At 37.1% G+C, this 16,559-nt stretch overlaps 1 long non-coding RNA gene across 1 annotated transcript; it reads left to right on the forward strand.

Moving 5' to 3' along the window:
• Nucleotides 1-107: 107 nt before the first annotated feature.
• Nucleotides 108-15,749, forward strand: LOC122332672. Its single transcript, XR_006248510.1, has 3 exons — nucleotides 108-963; nucleotides 10,427-10,529; nucleotides 13,760-15,749. It is a non-coding gene; the product is annotated as an uncharacterized LOC122332672 (long non-coding RNA).
• Nucleotides 15,750-16,559: the final 810 nt, after the last annotated feature.

Below are 16,559 nucleotides of genomic sequence, written 5' to 3' on the forward strand. Positions count from 1 at the left end.
ATATATATATATCATATCATGTTTATATATATCATATTTATATATCACTGTGTGTTTAAACAAAACCTGTTTTTTTTTTATAGTTTAATTGTTCATCAGCACTGACTATTTTTATTGCAATATGATACAGTATCGTTATATACAAAATAAAATTAAAATACAATTATTTATTTAGATTTTTTTCAAAGGATTGTGCAAATTGTTTTCCCTTACTGAGAAGTAAATTAGTAAAAAAAAAATTACTCACAAATGTATTTGGCTGTTTAAAATTTTTTTTTATTTTTACTCCGTATTTTGACATTTTTGCTCCAGAAATGAATCCAAAGCAGTCTTAAACCCATTTTATTTTCCCTAAAAATAGAACCATTGTTCTATCATAAAACGTCAGAAGTTGGTGGATCATATTTATAGTGAATATGAATCTCTGCACGTTCAGTTCCTCTGCCGGACTCCACCTTATTTTAAACGCTTAGCCATCTGTAAGTTAACTCTCGTTCACTTTATTTTTAGCAGTGCAAAATAGCTCCTTACAACTGCTTGATTGTGCAAACTGACATTTCTTTGTGTTATTGTTATTATATAGTCAAAAACACTTCAGCAGTTAATGAAGCAGGATTCTGGCACGTTCACTGAAAATGGCTTACTTCTGTGGCTTGCGGTGAAATGAGGTGAATGCATGCACTAAAAGCAAGTGGCTCACAAAACTGACATAATTCTAAAATGATGTGTTCTTGTTACGGTGTAATTATTCAGGTATTGACTAATATAAAATAACTACATGTACTTACTGTACGGTTAGGATGGTTTTGGGTTAGGTGGATGCATAGTTTATGGTTACTATAGTAAGTACATGTAAAGTGTAACCAAGAAACTAGCGTTATTTTTCTTGCAGGTGCCTCTTTGTTATTTGATGCAACGAACATGCAGACATTTCAAAGTGTGACGTGAAGTGAGACAGCAGAGGTGAATGGAGTAAAAATCATTACAGTTATGTAATTTAGGAAACGTTGTTTTAAACGTTCAATTGAGGCATTTTTAATTAAATATGTAATAATTTGTATATGGTGTAGAGTTGATTTACAAAATGAAGTTTAAATTTAAATTTTACAAATTCAAAATATAATTTAAACTGCAGTTGTTTTTGATGAAAAATTTAATTTTTAAAATAATAAAAGTCCATAAAAACAAAAAATAAAAACAAGTTTTTAATATAATTTTTAATTGTAATTTTGTTGTCATCCAAAATGAAAAATTAAATAAAAATATATATATAATATATATATATAATATATATATATATATATATATATATATATATATATATATATATATATATATAAATATATATATATATATATTATTATTTTTTTTTCTTCCTCTTGACAATCCTGTCAGGCATATTTAAAACAAAAATCAATTATTGGCCCAGTGAAAGATTTTTTACTTTCACCCCAGATACTAATTGGTTGTATTTTTGCTGAGAGTTTGGATTTTTGAATCAGAAAATACTGCCAACAAACAACTGTGTATTAGGTATAAAAGTAACAAAAACCAATAATATAAGAACAAACCCTTCAGAACATAGGGATGAAACTGTAAAGCAAAATAAACCCACCCCCTTTACGCACATGAATCGATATGCAGGTCTGCAGATTAAAAAATGCTTGCTTTTCACTAGTTTGAAAGAAGCAAATCTGCATGAAAAGCAATGCTTTTTCCTGTAGTGTCCTGCCACAAAAGTCCAAATCCATTTGAGGTTGTATAAAGCCGATGCTGTAGAGGGCATCAGCGCGCCGCTTCTTTCCTGCCTTTGAAATGACATTCAGTGTCTCCTCCCCCGTCTGTGATTGGCTGCCGCCGGTACACACCGTACATGTTCTGACACAACACACTATTGAGCCTCTGAATCAGCACACGGGCGTCCAATAACAATGAAGAAAGCTGATCTGAACCACGAGTCCTTGCGAGACGCCTCGCTCGTGTCTGTCTCCCAGCAGAAATCACTTACGTAACTCGTCCAGCTGCTGTATCCAGGGAGCTTTCCCCGGGGCGCAGTGAGCACGGCTGGGGCTCCTGGACGCATCTGTGAGGTGCGAGGACTCTTTATATTTAGAACTACACTGAAAAAAAAAAAAAGAGAATTTACAGTAAAACCGGCAGATGTGGTTTGCCGGAATTTTACTGTAAAAACTACGGTAACGGCGTTTTAGGTTTCACGCTTTTACCTTCAATTTACAGTTAAATACCGTATTTTCATTAACTGCTATAATAACGTACCGACCTGTTAAAGCACTGTAACCCGTTTAAAATACGCTGCTATTAAACCGAAACATGCAATAAACAATCATTCAACAACCCTAATAAACGTATCTGATGAAGAAACATCAAATTCAAACTATATTAGAAATGCAATGCAGGGGTTTCTGGGAACGTCGATTTACAGGAATTTACCGTTAACAGGTTTTTATAGCATTTTCAGGGTTTTTTTTGTTCTGTTAAAAGCGTTCAATTTTTTTTTTTTACAGTATAGAGACGGACCGACTGCATCTCTCTCTTTATACAAAGCCACACATCTGTCACATGCAGAAATGCCATTTCATCCCCGAACAAGTAAACCCCTCCAGATCTGGGCGTCTTAGAGCTTTGGCAGGTTTATATTGGATTGAGTTTTCATCATTTGGAGCGTTTTCAGCCCGGTGATATTTGCATTATTGGGATTTAGATGTTACGTAATGCCTCGTCCCGGCGGTGTGAACTTGTCTGTAAACAGTTTCCCGCTGGCGTTTTACTTTTCCACCGGCTTCATTTGCGGTTAGTGTATAAAATCAAAGTTGACAGTGTAATTGGCCATGAGAGATCGAGCGTAATTAGCCTTATGGAGCGGGAATTGCATCCATGCAGCTTTTATGGGGAACGCTTTTATTTCTGTTTAGCCAAAATATTGGGAAGAAGTAAATATGTAACGAAAAGGTTTCTCCGAATAGCTGGGTAGATGACCTGCAATATTTCGACTTCAAAATATGAATGTGTCAAATGAAATGGCAATATTTACTGATAATACCGTTTTTTCCATTAGTTATAAATGTTTTTGCAGTGACAAACACATTAAACGAAAAACATTATTATTTTTCATGCAAAAATCATATATATATATATATATATATATTGCACCTTTTATTGTCATTTAATATTTATACTTTTAAGTTATTTTATTATTATAATACATGCACATTATAATACATCATTATCTTTGTTAATCATTATTATTACCTTGTGGCATTTTAATATACTAGTCTTAAGAAATTATTATTATTATTATTATTATTGCACCTAATAATCACTATTATTATCATGCATGCAACTGTTGCTTGTAAGAAAAATTATATTTATTATTAATATATAGAAGAAAAGTTTCAGATGCACCTTGTATCAAAGGGCATGACTTTTTACTCACTTTTTCCGTACTTCACGTTAAAAAATCCAATTATAAGAAATGCCAATCTACAATTTCTCCAGAGCAAGGAATGAAATGAATTCATATGATTCAGTTTTAGAAGCGCACGTCATATGATAACAAAGCAGAATGCAAATTCGTTTTCATTTCCTTTGGCTCTTTATAAATATTTATGCTATCAAATCTCTTATCGGGATATTGCAGACAGCAGCGAATTCTATTTCGGACGGCATGTGTTTAGAGATTGATTTTGTGTATTTGTTAGCAGCAGTCTGATGTATAACTGCTGGTCGGAAGTGACCTACAGGATCTGATGAGCTGCTGTGGAGATCGTTCTGGTAATGTTGTGCTGGATCAAAGGGGAACGTTAGAGGAGAACACCAGTTAGATTGAGAGAGAAAGAGTACATCGATTCATTTTCACCTGTCTCAGACTGTCAAATATACACTTTCCCCAATTTTTAACTTTTAAGCAAAAAGTCCATTGTGTTCACTACCAGTAAAAATTTGGAATAATTAATTTTTTATTTTTTTTAATAAAGTGTTATTCTCATCATGGCTGCATTTGTTTGACCAGTAAAAATACAGTAAAAATATTAAATATTATTACAATTTAAAATGGCTGTTTTTTATGTCGCTATATGTTAAAATGTAATTTATTTTTCTGATCAAATCATCATTATTCCAGTCTTTAGTTTAGCGCGATCCTTAAGAAAACATTCTAATATAAGAAACACTTCAATTTTATGTAAACTGATGCATTTATTTTTAAGGATTCACTGATGAATAGAAAGTCCAAAAGAACATTTACTTGAAAAAGAAGACATTTCCAAATTGTTCAAATAATCAATTTATCTTTGTCAAATGATACGTTACCCGTAGTTTCCATGGAAATAATTAAAATGTATATTAAAAATGATTTCTGAAGTGTCATGTGACGTAACGATGCCATTTCACAGTATATTCACATAGAAAACAGCTATTTTAAATTGTAATATTATAATTTTAACTATTTTATTTTTATTATAATCAAATAAATTCAGTCTTGATGAGCAAAAGAGACTTCTTTAAAAAATAAAATAAAAAAATGTAATTGTTCATAACTTGCATGTGCATGTAATGCAATTAGCGGCACGGTGCTCTCAAACAAGGCAAGCGCTCCGAGGACGAAACCTGCTTGCGTTTGTATCTTCTGACAGTTCGGGTTTTTAAAGCTCACCTCCCGTAGGGTGTTTATGGACACTGCTAGACTGCAAATGAAATGTGCCGTAGCGTGGCTTCATCATTTATCCGCTGCACTGAGCGAGCGCTGAAATGTTGAGATTTGTGGAAGCCGCCATCTTGGCTCAGTGCCAGTGACGGCAGCGCTCCGGTGAGCATGATAGGAGAGCTTAACGAGGGAGAGTTATATCTGGAAACGGGATATAACACCCGCTGGACGCGTCCAGCCTTCCTCTAGCTGTGGCCGTCCATCACTCGTGTCCGCTCGGAGATCCTCCGCCTCCTCGACGGCGAGGTCTTCAAACGCTACGTGGCACGAGCGATGATCGTGTTTCAGAGCACATCACTAATGATCCAGGGATCCATCCATCAACGTACAGTGGATCTAGACTCGGTGAACTGCGTGTTATCACAGAACACCATGTGCACTTCTGTTAAACATCAGCTGCCCGGCAACGCACTATAAACAATAACATGCCGAATATAACAGAGATGCTAAAATGAAAGACGTCCACTCGTACAGGGCACACGTTACAGAGAAAACATCCAATTCATTTTAGACAGGGGGGAAAAAAAATTTCTGCCTTACAGTAAAAATTATATTTTTTTTAATAGACAAACTGTATAGTAAAATAGCCAATCACCTTTTTGACAGAGAAAAGAATGTCCCGCCCTCTGGTAAAAGAGCCAATCGACTGTTAGAGAAAAGAAAGTTTTGCCAAAAGAGGCAATCAGCTTCCTGATAGAGAAAAGAATGTCCCGCCTTTCCAGTAAAAGAGCCAATCGACTGTTAGAGAAAAGAAAGTCCTGCCAAAAGAGCCAATCAGCTTCCTGAAAAAGAGCTGATCAACTTTTTGGCAGAGAAAAGAAAGCCCCGCCTTACACGAAATGAGCCAATCACCTGCTCGACAGAGAATAGAAAGTTCCGCCTTGCATGAAAAGAGCCAATCGGCTTCCTGATCGACAAAAATGTCCTGTCTTACAATAAAAGAGCTAATTATCATTCTGGCAGAGAAAAGAAAGTCCTGCCTTACAGTAAAAGTCAATCAGCCTCCTGATCGATAAGAGCGTCCCGTCTCACACTAAAAGAGTTAATCATCATGTAAAATCGGTAAAAGAGCCAATCAGCTTTCTGACAGAGAAAAGAAAGCCCCGCCTTACACTAAATGAGCCAATCACCTGTTAGAGAAAAGAAAGTCCTGCCAAAAGAGCCAATCAGCTTTCTGACAGAGAAAAGAAAGTTCCGCCTTACACTAAATGAGCCAATCACCTGTTAGAGAAAAGAAAGTCCTGCCAAAAGAGCCAATCAGCTTTCTGACAGAGAAAAGAAAGTTCCGCCTTGCAGGAAAAGAGCCAATCAGCTTCCTGGGAGACAAAAAATGTCCCGACTTACAATAAAAGAGCTAATCATCATTCTGAAAGAGAAAAGAAAGTCTCCATTTAAACGAAAGTGTATTAACAGTAAATCAATTCCGCTATTTTTCCACAATCAAGTTCAGTTTTAATTTTATTACACCAGGATTTGTCAGTAAGCCGCTAGCGGACTGAGCTAAGATTTAGTTTTGAATCCTTTCGTTTGCATTTGCGTATAAACAGAGCTTCAGTAAATATTACGGTACTATTGAGTTTACTTGAAATGCGATAAATTATTCCTTTAAGCACACAGTTGGATGAGACTCTGGCCTGTTCTCGGTGTCCGCCGAGTCTGGTCCTCTCCACTCGAGACCTGGGAAGCCGCTCTTTTTGCCCGTCGGCTGCAGAAGTTGTGCAGAGTTCGGTTTGACGGCTGGAGGAGACTGAGTCACGGTCTTCTCTAGAACGAGATGCTCTCTGGGGTTCAGGGATGATTCAGCCGCCCGTAGCATGGACCGGACTCCAAAAACACGCACGGATAAACAAGCCGCGTACTTCGTGCGGACCTAGCTGTGTCGCGATTGGCAAACTCAAGCATCTGTACCCTCAGGTTGGGACCCTGTGTGCTTGAACACTCAAAAATAGCTTGCTGGAGTCAACATATTACCATAGCTGCGGCCCGAGGGTCATCTGATTAACATGGACCTGCTGCTCGGTCATAACTACACCATTATGGACGAATCCTGTTTCTCCATTAGCGAGTGCTTGCTATAGCAGCTGCAGCATGCTCGTCTTAAACATCATAAATAAACATCAACCTTAAAGCCACAAAATTCATGTTTTTTTGGAACGCAAAATTTTATATGGTTTGGTCCCCAAACCTACTTCCGGTAGGAACGCCATCTTTTATATTAAACGGAAAAAGATATGTTTGGGTTACACATTTAGCAGAGAGTTTTTTCATGCAGAGAGATTTTATAAAAGAAGAGCAAAGAAAAGAAAAATTCTAAGAAATAACGATATTAATAATGTAGCGAAGTGTGTTTTGATCACGAATATAGAGTCAATTAAATGCAGCTATTTGTAGGACATCATAATTAAAAAGATTTATTTTATTCTGTTTGGTTATATTGTATATAATATAAAAAATATTCCTAATAAAAATAAGCTCTCGAGATTTTCCTTAATGCTGTGAAAAATAAATTTTTTTATCATTAAGTATTTATAATATATTTAATAGAAGTAGCCTGTCTGGAAGGCGAAATGTGATTGAAATTCAAACAGCAATATATTTTTGTATTTTTCAAATAATTATGATCAGATAAATCATGACATGGCCTATGGTAAGAATATTCCTAAATGAGGACGATTTTATTGTGTACTTCATTTCACTTACGATATAAGCCTAATGCACTGTTATTATTATTATTTTACTTAGTTTTATATGTAATGATGAAATGAATGAATAATAAATATATATATAAATATATATATATATATATATATATATATATATATATATATATATATATTTTTAACAATAAAAAAATAAAAAAATAAAAAAAAAAAATATATATATATATATATATATATTTTTTATTTTATTTTTTTTATTGTTAAAAAAATACAACTAACACAATAAAAACATGACAACAAAACATAAACATATTTTTGAAAACTAAATTCAAATAAACCTTTCATCTATTTATACATATGTTATTATCAGATACCCACAGTCAGACTATAATCGGCATTAATTACAACAGGCCTGAATCTCTTTCCGGCGCCGTCTTCGGCGTCTCGCTGGTTGTTGCTCGGCCGTGATTTGGCGCTGGCCTGTAGGGAGCACTGACGTGTTATCAGTGAGAGATAAACACAAACAAATGCACATGGAGCCTCCGGCCTGCAGCTTTGCTCAATTAACGCCTTGATGGTGGGGCTGGACGTGCTTCCTTCTCCCACGGCGAGACCGGCTGGAGGGACTGCATGGGATACGCCGGAGAAAACCAACCTTGAAAACATGCTCCTTTAGCATACTTACTTTTTCCCATCCACTCATCTGCGGAGCGAGTATCGATCGGATGTCCAGGCGAGGCTGGGGAGATATTGATTTGCAGTCTTAGCCGAGGCAAATATATAGTTTTCAGTGCTTTCCAAGAAGTAAAACGTCATACGACTTCATAATTTGGGCTTGTTTTCGCCCGCATGTGTCATATATTATGCATGTAAAAGTGCAATGCTTTACAGAATCATCCCGAGCCTGATGCCACCCGTAAACTCAACAGATACTGCACTGCAAAAAAAATCAAATGTCTAAACTTTCTTAAATCGAAATGCTTAAGAAAAAAAAATCTACAAAAAAAGCTTAAAACAAGAGAAAATGTTAATTGCGTAAAACAGAAATACTATAAATACAAACTACTTTTTTTCGTTTTGAATTAAGTTCGCCGTGGCCGGATATATTCCCTTTTTATATATTTTTATACGTTTTTATGTATTTGTCGGAAAACAAGACTTTATATAATGTCATTTATTTTAAAAGACATTTGTACTGGAAAACAGGCAAAAATACTAATTAGGAAAATGCTAATTATGTTTTGCAGCTCAAATTAAAATAAAAAAAAAAATCTATTTAGCAGAAATGCATCTGTACATACGATCGTAGCTGAAATAAACACTAGTAGCAGTAAAACACCAAAAACGATCCGTTTTTGTGCAAATTATGAATAATTATCAATATAGACATATTTTGTGTTATGCTTTTTCTAATGCACAAATCTATGTTATGAGCTCGAAACGCTTTTACTAGAGTGCGTGATTTGTAAAGTAGCACATTTTGATGTACGCATCTCATTACTAGCCCCTTATATCTGTCTTTTCAGATGCGGTAAACTTGCTCGGTCGCGCACCCGGTACAGCATTGCGCTCGTTCAGCGCAGCAAGATAAAGTGACGTGGTTTTTATCTCACGTTTGCTTTAAGGTCTGTTACACTTTCGTTATGTTCGATTGAGATACAGCGTTGACCTTTTAGCGCATTGCATTTTCAAAATGTCGCGATATATCCAGCAACCGGCGTCATTGAATGTGTGGGGAAACTGTCAGGAAGCAATGCAATATCACTCTGCAGATACGCGCGGGCATGTTTTTCAGTGAGCCCGAGTTGCATTAAACGGCGCTGACTGTAAAGATGACAGTGTGAGAGTAATTATCAGTAAAAATAGCAGTGTGTGTGTGTGTGTGTGTGTGTGACGGTGCACGTGTTTGTCACTTTGCACACTATTGCTGACCTTTCCCGATGACAGGATCTTCTCCATTTCACTGAAAATGGATGCTGTTGCTTTTCATTTTAGTTTGCCAGCAGTTCGGTCTTGCTGGGTGAGTGAAATACAATAGCTCTTTGATAAACACACATATTTGTGAAAAAGGAGCCCTTTCACTCAAAATGGTGCACATGCACTGGCTAAATTTGAGCTTGTACTAACATCTAATGTCAATATCTTTGGTCACGTCCCCTTATTTTCAAGGTCTCTGGTGGTTTGTGCGGTAAGAAGCGCTCACCGCAAACGATATCTGTGAGAAAAGCGGCGTTGATTACAATGCTCGCTGTTTTTTATGACGGAAAGATTGAAGTGGAAGTGCCTCTGCAGCCATTGCACGACTGAATTAGCATTAGCAGCTAATGTTGCGCTCCTGTTCGGCCCCTTCGTATGTCCAAATAATCAAAATCAAATTGCAGTCTTTTTTAACCTGTTTTAAATAGGTAGAAAAAATGACCACAAAATATAACTAACACAAAAAACAATAAAATCGTGATAACATAATAAAAAAAAACATGGTTTTGTAAAATGTTATGTTTTTGCAAATAAACTCTTCATATTTACCCCCAGTCAAACCAAAAATACATTTCACTTGTAATTTTTCTTCACCTATAATCGCTTATTAAAATGATCTATAGTGTCCTGCGCACACTAGTAAAAAAAAAAAAATTATATCTTATAATATGTCTTATTTTATAGCACGTACAATATAATCACCTCTAAAAGAAAATAAATGCATTACTTAGTGACTCACATAGTGTACAAACAAATATGTATGTATGTATATATATATATGTGTGTGTGTGTGTGTGTGTATAAAATGAAGGTATAAATGCAAAAATATACACCCAGATGTGTTTGGATATGAATCCGTGTGTAAATGAGGTCTATGTAATATGTGGGCTCTACCCAGAGTACGATTTAAGTTGTTTTACACCATGTCAGTCACTAAGTGCTTGTTTAATATCACGGTTTATATAATGACCCCCAAAAATGCGGCCACTATAAACAGGACGGGCTCGTACGTTTGCATGTTGACATTGTGAACGACAGAATGACGGTATGTTTGACGTCTCCGCAGTTTCCCCCGAACAGCGTCCTCTCTCCGTGGCTTCTGATTGGCCGGCCTGGGGTTTGTCCGAGCGCAGAAGCTGTGTTCCTGGTTGCGGCGGTTAGCATGCGAGGTAATGAGATCTTCCCTGCTCAGGTTCACTCTGACCTAATTCTGTCTCCACCGAAGGAGTCTTTCCATATTTACAGCTGGACAGATTCTTCGATTATGACGTGCCGGTTGATGCTGTCGAACCCTAAACGTGCAAAAATCATCAGCTCACGTGAGCTCGGTTCGGATAGATTGAAGGGAATGATTGTGAACCGCAGCCGAATGCGCAGCTGCTCAGCGATCTTTGAAATATACATGAAACGCTCCGGAGTCCCAGACAACGTAAACAGATGGTGTGTGTTGTTTTTATGTTAGTTTTGCTCATCGGGTTTTTAATGCTTCAGCTATTGTTGCGAGGCTCAGAGCTGCCCTAGGTGTGACCTCTTGACCTCTCGACACACCCTTCAGTCCACCGCTCCAATCACGCGGCTCATTTCCATCACAGCGCCCGGCTGCATGAATGATTGCATGGAGATGGTCACCATGACAACATTAAAGGACATATGGCAGAATAATTGGACAGGTGGACAGGGTTTGTGTGCATGTTCTCTGTTCGTTAATATGTGGTTTCTGTAAACGTGCAGTCGCAGTATGTTTGCCGAAGGCCTGAAATGTTATAACAATCACGTTTGTGTGATGGTTCATTAACAGTACAAAATGGTACAGTAAAAATTCGCTGTCAAATGATTAATTGCATGCAAAAAAGTTTTTGTTTGCATAATATATAGGCGTGTACATTTATTATGTGTATATAGAAATACTCAAATGGATGCATATATTTAAGAAAAATACTTGTATTTACGTATTATATAAATACATACGTGTAAATATTTTCAAAATGTATACTGTATGTGTGTACATTTACAAATGCGTAATAGATATACACAAACCAAAAGCATATATTCTGTAAACAAAAATGTTCATTTTGAATGTGATTATTCATTTGACGGCACTAGTAAAAATTTTATATTTACTTAAATAAATAATAGTTAAGAAAAATAGTACAAATTAATACAAATGTAAGAAAATGTAAATTTTATTTATTAAGAGTTCTAGTGGCAATGGATGTTATATAATGGATATATATATATATATATATATATATATATATATATATATATATATATATATATATATATATATATATATATATTTTTTTTTTTTTTTTTTTTTTTTTAATTATTATTTTTTTTTTTTTTATTAGCATTTTAAATCTAAAAAATCTAGTTCCAATTTCAGTGTGGTCTATATTTCAAAATAATTTTTATATATATTTAAAAATACTATGAAATTTCCATATATCATAATGTAATACATTATTTTGATATGATAATACATTTACAATTTGCAAACATTCCAGTGTCATTGAAATATAATGTAATTTAATCATTGTATGATAATTCAATAAAAACGTGCTCCAGCCATCCTCCCACTTGTTTAACACCTGTCTATGAGAGAAGCCTTCTTGGCTCCTCTCTGGTCACTCAGAGAAGAACAATAGTGTCCTGTGGATCAGACATCCGTCCAAGGACTCGTGCCACCTCAGGCATGCAGAGTACAGCTGCCATCTGATCAAACTTTCATGAGCGGGAGGAACCGCTTTCAGAGTTATAAAGTGTGGGAGATGAAATGACATCAACCTTGTCTTGTGATGAAAGTAATTATTTTGCATATCATCATATGCAAACTATAGAATTTTTTTTTCTTGCATGGAAAAAAAGTGAAATAAGGTAATTGTCACTTTTTATCTCCCAGTTCAGATTTAAGGTTGCAATTGTGAGTTATATTCATTACTGCAAGGTAAAAACTCGCAATTGCATGAAATAAACAATTGCACATTATAGTCATAACTGTGCTAAAAAAGTATTATAATAATCGCAATTGCGTGTTATAATCATAATCATGATGTAAACTTGCAACTTGCGAATTAAAAAGCTATTTTTGTAGTCGATTTGATGTCATTTTTGTGATATTAAAAAATTGTTGTTTTTTTGCAATTGCTGGTTTATATTTCACAATTTTGTCTTTTTGGGTGGAAATGGTCTTCCGTATTGAACTAACCTGTTTGCTGGCAGCCATAATGGTCCAGAGAACGAGCTCCTGTACGTAGTGCTTGTCTTTGAGTGCTAATGCTAAGAATAGCAGTGTCCTGCTCAAAGCCACTGACCCATAGGCCCAGAGCAGAGGGATTGAGGTCAGCCGCACATGGTGTCCAGGCCAAAGAACCTCTTAGAAAGTTGCACGATTAGCACTGGGCTAAGATTGGCTTGCATCTTTCATTGATCCTCAGCGAGACTTTACCTTCCAACAAAGGAAGAGACGCCTGAGAAAGTCCGTCTTAATCTACTGTAGATAATGATGTTTGTTGACTCACTCGAGTTGAGAAAGCCTAGTCCTGAAAGTTCAATGTAGTTTTACGTTAAAGTTTTTAAGGCTATGCTGCCTCTACGACAGACAAGCAGACCGATAGATTGCTATTGAGTTCCTACTAGCTAGTGCTACAACTTGCCTATGATCTCTGGGCTGTCGATAGGCGGTTACTAGGGTATTCTGGGTAGTTGCAGAGGTGTTAAAAACTTGTTCCAAGGTGTTTCTATGCAATTTCTAGGATGTTCTGGGTGGTTGCTAGGGTGTTTGCTTTTGTTTGCTGTTGCTAGGGTGCTAGGGTGTTTTAGGTAATTGCTAGGGCATTGTTATGTGGTTGGTAAAGCATTCTTGACGGTTGCTATGGGGTTTCCATGCAGTTGCTAGGGTGTCTGGGTTGTTGTTAAGGTGTTCTATGGTGTTGCTATGCAGTTACTGGTGTGGTCCGAGGGGCTTCAGGAGTGTTTCTGTTGTTATATGGAAATATGTTAATATTATGCGGTTGTTAGGGTGTTCTGGGTGGTTGCTAGGGTGTTTGCTTTTGTTTGCTGTTGCTAGGGTGCTATAGTGTTTTAGGTAATTGCTAGGGCATTGTTATGCGGTTGGTAAAGCATTCTTGCCGGTTGCTATGGGGTTTCCATGCAGTTGCTAGGGTGTCTGGGTTGTTGTTAAGGTGTTCTATGGTGTTGCTATGCAGTTACTGATGTGGTCCGAGGGGCTTCCGGAGTGTTTCTGTTGTTATATGGAAATATGTTGATATTATGCGGTTGTTAGGGTGTTCTGGGTGGTTGCTAGGGTGTTGCTATGCAGGTTGTTCTCATGCCGTATGCTAGTTTTTTAGGACTTTTTAGCCGTTTTGTGACTGATACATACATTTCATTTTAACAGTACAAGAGTATTTACGGAAACAGTTCGCAGCTTTTGATTGCAGCTGCAGGAGCTTCACAGGTCAGCGTGTTTATCCAGATGGCGGACATCAAGATCCACATGAGAAGTGCTAATTGTTTTCCAGTGTGATCAGCTATCAGCTATCATCGTTCGATATCTCCCATCTGTCTGGAAGCACAAGGAGGCTGATGGATCCGAACACTGGGCCCGCTCCTCACTCTCGGCGCTAACGACTGGATATCAACAAGTTTCACAAGGACGTGACTGTGGTTCTTAAGTTAATAAATCTTTGGCCAGTGATTGTTTTCGATACTCATTTGCGGCTCAGGAACTAACTGCTGTTATGATCTTTAACACAGTACAAAAGAGATTGCGCATAAAAGCCTGCTCACATGGAACAGGAATGCAGTGGGAACAAACACCAGTACAAGCCTTTGCTTATATGGCTGTACATGTATAACGAAGTGATCTGGAATTCATCATAATTCCTTTTAATCTATCTGAGCGGAATTTTACATTACACATTCAAGGCTGTAAAAAAAAGTCTCCCAGAAGGCATTAGCAGACTAGACATTTATGTACACGAGACTTGACTGGACTAACAATCAGTATGTCATTTGTCAAAGCCAGTGTTTTTTTAAAAGATCGTATTTTTTTTGGTTTATAAGATGGACAACTGTCCTAGATTCAGAACACTCCAAGAGAATATTTTATCACTCCAGGGTTGCACTGTGGTGTTACTGTCACTGCAATATTCATAATACGGCCTTAGATATTTTTAAAATAACATTCATGAGGCGCTGTGCGAAAAATAACAACATAAGCTCTATACAAACTCTATAATTCACTGCCGTTTCCAGCTGGCAGTAAAACCCCAGCCGCTTTTATTCCGTTTGACACAAATTATGATTATGACAGTGATTATAAATCAATAAAGACCTACTTTTGTGTGATTTTTGAGCTCAAAACGAATACATTTTGATGTTTGCAGCTCCATACGTTTGCCTTTTCTGATTTAGTAAAATCGCTCAGTAGCGCACCCGGTAAAGCACTGTACTTGTGACATGAAGCGCTCCTGTGAAGCACGTGTCGATATTAAATGGCACGGTTACTTCAGCAAACCCGCTTTTATCTTACTTCTGCTTTTGTTTTCAGATTATTTCCCTGCATACTCTATTACTCTTTCATTGGTCAGGCAAACAAATAGCCCCACCCCCAACTCACACAACAGATTGGTTGCTGTGTCAGAGTAGCCAGGATGGATCGAGAAAACGCAAATGCAACAAATAACTTGAGGATTATAGATCTGCATTTCTAAAATATTCCATATGGAGGGCTGTAAGGAGTTAAATGCCCCAGGCATGTTTGGTCGCGTATATATTTGGAGACATAAATGTGATACGACATTACTGACAAGTATATTTTAAACGTTCACATCACATGGTCATATTGACATGCACCGTAGCTCCAGCAGATCCTCTTGTTTATAGCACACAGCTGCTGTGTCACACAGTTGGAGGCGTCTGTTCGTAGCTCAGGCACCTCTGACCTTCTGACAGCGCCAGGCCTCACCAGTCCCTCAACGTTTAGGAAACCCTGCCTGCATTCCGGTTTCTCTCCACGTACGTGAGCCCGTGACGACACCTAATCTGTCAGCGCGGCGCTCTTGTGTAAGAGAGTCAGGGCTGGAACTCCTGATTGGACGTAATGGCGGTACGCCGCAGATCTGCTGAGGTGTCACAGCTGTGTACAAGAGCCTGACTGATAGCTGAAGCTCAAGGTTGCCAGCGCTGATACCAGCTGCTGTGAAACTTCAGGAGTCAGAGGAAAATCCTCAGCACAGGGTTTCTCATTTTTTATACCAACAGTGCTTATATTGCAGAATGTCTTGGTTGTGGATGGTCTTTTTATGCCACTGAGGTTAAATACCTCGATTTATTGTACGGCATTTAAACCAGTAGTTGTTTTACATGTGAAATGAGATTATTATTAACACACAGTTTTCCTATTTGATGCTGTAAAGCTGCTTTGACACAATCTGTATTGTTAAAAGCGACTTGACTTGACGTCGTTTAAATGATGCTGGTCGTGTGTCAGAGGTCGAAGAACATAAGGGTCAAAGGTCAAATGCATTTATACCAAACAGTCACACGCCCAGAACATGTGAGACGTTCTTCCTCAAATTCAATATGAAAGTATGCAAATTATGAAACGAAGTTAAAACTAAATATGATGACAAAGTGATGATTTCATTTGAAATGCAACTCTAATAATAATAACTACGTATGACACAATTAAGCATTATATAATAATGCAAGCCTATTTCTTTCAGATATGTCTGATTCAGCACAGATTCGTTGTAAAAATGCGCATCTAAAATGTTACATTGCATCTTGTACTATTTGCAACACGAGTAAAACCTCCAGAAGGGTAGCGTTCAGTTTTATCCAATGCGTGCCAACATTGTTGGTCGTATTGCAACAGTTTGAAATAGAATGAATGACTGAGGCATTTATTTAGCGCTTTATTGTGTATTGCTGTACACCCGAAGGATCTTACAATCATATGTACTGATGACCGGCGCTAGAAGTTAATGCTGAAGCATGTTTGAAAATAACCCTAAAGCCAACCGATGGCGTTAACAAAAGCAAACGTGAGATAAAAACACACTGGCTGCTTTTACAAGTCTTTGAGCTCTTTTATCGTGACTTGTGTTTGACTCAGTGCTGTACCGGGTGTGCTACAGAGCAAGTTTACCACGTCAGAAAAGACAGCATGCAGAGCTAGTTATGTGAATTAC

The sequence above is a fragment of the Puntigrus tetrazona genome, unplaced genomic scaffold, assembly GCF_018831695.1.
Source record: "Puntigrus tetrazona isolate hp1 unplaced genomic scaffold, ASM1883169v1 S000000130, whole genome shotgun sequence".
Taxonomy (NCBI): Eukaryota; Metazoa; Chordata; class Actinopteri; order Cypriniformes; family Cyprinidae; genus Puntigrus; species Puntigrus tetrazona.